This window comes from Poecilia formosa, unplaced genomic scaffold, assembly GCF_000485575.1.
Source record: "Poecilia formosa unplaced genomic scaffold, Poecilia_formosa-5.1.2 Scaffold831, whole genome shotgun sequence".
NCBI lineage: Eukaryota > Metazoa > Chordata > Actinopteri > Cyprinodontiformes > Poeciliidae > Poecilia > Poecilia formosa.
Window position 1 is genome coordinate 7642 of NW_006800770.1, and position 2600 is coordinate 10241.

The 2600-nt window shown below is 39.6% G+C and overlaps 1 long non-coding RNA gene across 1 annotated transcript in view; it reads right to left on the minus strand.

The window, feature by feature from the left end:
- Window positions 1-2375, minus strand: part of LOC107834895 (uncharacterized) — a 7533-nt gene extending 5158 nt beyond the window's left edge. The window contains exon 1 of the long non-coding RNA XR_001660729.1: window positions 2166-2375. This is a non-coding gene — a long non-coding RNA (uncharacterized LOC107834895). The remainder of the gene's footprint in view (window positions 1-2165) is intronic.
- Window positions 2376-2600: the final 225 nt, after the last annotated feature.

Here is a 2600-nt window from a genome sequence, read left to right on the forward strand (position 1 = left end):
GGAGTACCGCTCCAAGATGGCCGCCCTAAATCTCGTCAGCGACAATAGGCGAGAGCGGTCCATGAGGCGTCTATCCTTATATTATGTCTATGGTATTCAGAACTACTTGTGTTTTGAGCATTATATAACTGATTTAACCCAATCACTATTACAGATGGGATTAGTGAATGAAATGAAGCTTACTGAAAATTTCAAAATAAAAGCCTTGACAATTTTTACATCATGTAATTGCACTTTTGGCAATTGGATAACTGGTTTGACAAAACTGTTACACCTGGGATTAGTTTTGCAATTTCAAATAAAGCTTAATTAACATTTCAAAATAAAAGCCTCAATAATCCTCTCAGGTAAGTGCACCACCACAGGCGGTGCAATAATATTAGCTTTTGTTATCTTTTTCCCTCAAGTTAGTTATAATGTTAGCCTTTATTAGCATTTTCTCTCAGGTTATGGAACTGGCTTGTGCAAGCCAGTGCATTAGCATTAGCATTTCACCTAAAATAAGCTTTTTGCTAATTTTCTTATTTATTAGCCATGTTTAGTATACTGAATGGACTAAGTGAATGACAGACAACATGCTAGTGATGCCCCACATGCTACTGATAGCAATCACGCTAACATTAGCATTTTGGCTAATTTCACATTATGCATTAATTTTAACAAAATGAAAATTCAATTACAGCTTTGTGAACATGTTTCTGACTCCACAAGTTTTTCACTACAATTTAGCTCAGCTTAGCATTGATGCTAATGTTGAGCATCAGAATGCTTTTCTTACTTATTAGCAATGTTTATATACTGAATGGAGTACTTACTCCATTTATTAGCCATGTTTAGTATACTGAATGGACTAAGTGAATGACAGAAAACATGCTAGTGATCCCCTACATGCTACTGATAGCATTCACGCTAACATTAGCATTTTGGCTAATTTTAGCTTTTGCATTAATTTTAACATAATGAATGGTGCAAGTACAGCTTAGTGAACATGCTTCTGGCTCACCACAGGTTATTGACTACAGTGCAGCTTTCTTTAGCGTTAATGCTAAATTTTTGCATCAGAACCCTTGATTAAAAACGACAGGCACACTTTGGCAGGCCCTGGTTAAATTTCTTCAGAAATTTTTTTTATTTACTTATTTTTCTTACGTCATCGTTAATGTGGCCCAACCGATGCGTGCACCCCCACAAAAGTGGTATCAAAACGTTCAGCTTGATCCCGAGCAGGGAGCTATTACTTTTAGTGGGATTTTGAGTTAAAATGACGACATAAATTGAGAAAAACGAGAAAAATCGAGGCTGAGTGTCTCACAGAATCACTAACCTTTCTCTCTGAAACACACACACAGCACAGTGGAGGTCTGACTCCAAAACTCTTTTTAACTCCCCCTCACAGGCACAAATATCGGTCTATTGATCTCAAAGTTGGTCATGACATAGACCACACATGCCTGCTCCCGTAAAATGTTTTCAAAATTTTGCTAGGGCTTATGGTTTTTGTCAGGGTCCTGGAGACCGACGCTGAGTGTCTCACAAGTATAGAAACTCTGTCTCCAGCATCCTGTCTGACAGAGAAAGCCGGCCCAGGTGCAGATAATTAATTACCATAGCAACGGGTCCCAGACAGAAACAGTGAGTAGTCTCACAAACAAGCGCAGACAGGTCTCACAATGCATTGTGGGAAGAATACACATTTCCTGTGACTATTCATATTTTGCTTACATAAAATTATTATTTCTCTGAATTTTTGAGTGTGATTTAAAATCCTTAGTATGAAGGTTGAATTTTTTTTTATTTTTTAGAAATAAACAATTACCCACTGTCTTCATGTTGTTGTTTTTTTTTATTTTGGACCGTGAGTGAGAACCACATGTGCGAAGCTTATAGTCGTCAGTCTCGGACTGATTTTCACTGTACTTGGGGTTTTACTATTGTACTGTAGGGGTGAACTAGGTCACCTATAACATTTTGATGAGTGTTTTGAAGCTTCACTCATTACACTCTAGTGATGGACCATGTCAGACTTACATGGATCTGTTCTTCAGGGCAAATCCAGCAGTCCTAGCTGTAGCTAAAACAGTGTTCAAAAGTGATGGGAACACTTCTGCAGGCCTTATTTAAATTTTTTCAGGAATTTTCTAGTTTTGTTTGTATTTTCTTTTAACTCACACAGGACGAAAAGTGGGATTTTTGATCCTGTATTCTGACGCGGACGCAGCTTGTGAGCGACAGATATCGACAGCAATCGATAGTTGGCGGGGCAGCGCGTTTTCGCCGGCCGCAGTCGAATACTGTCGAATGCGGAATCCTACAAAGTGGGGAGGAGGGGTGGGGATGTGCTGGGGAAAGTGCGGGGGAGCGGGCTGGCGGGAGGTGTTAACTCTACTTAACATGTGAATAGCAACAGGAGACCCACGTGAATTGTCAGTCATTGGGCGAAAAAACAATGACATCACAATTCATTACTTACATGTTGGTAGATATCTCCATAGACATAATATAAGCATAGACGCCTCATGGACCGCTCCGGCGCAGGAANTCTGAATTGGCTTTCCCCATGTGGCCTTGGAAGGGCTGCATATTTCTAATCTCATTGAAGA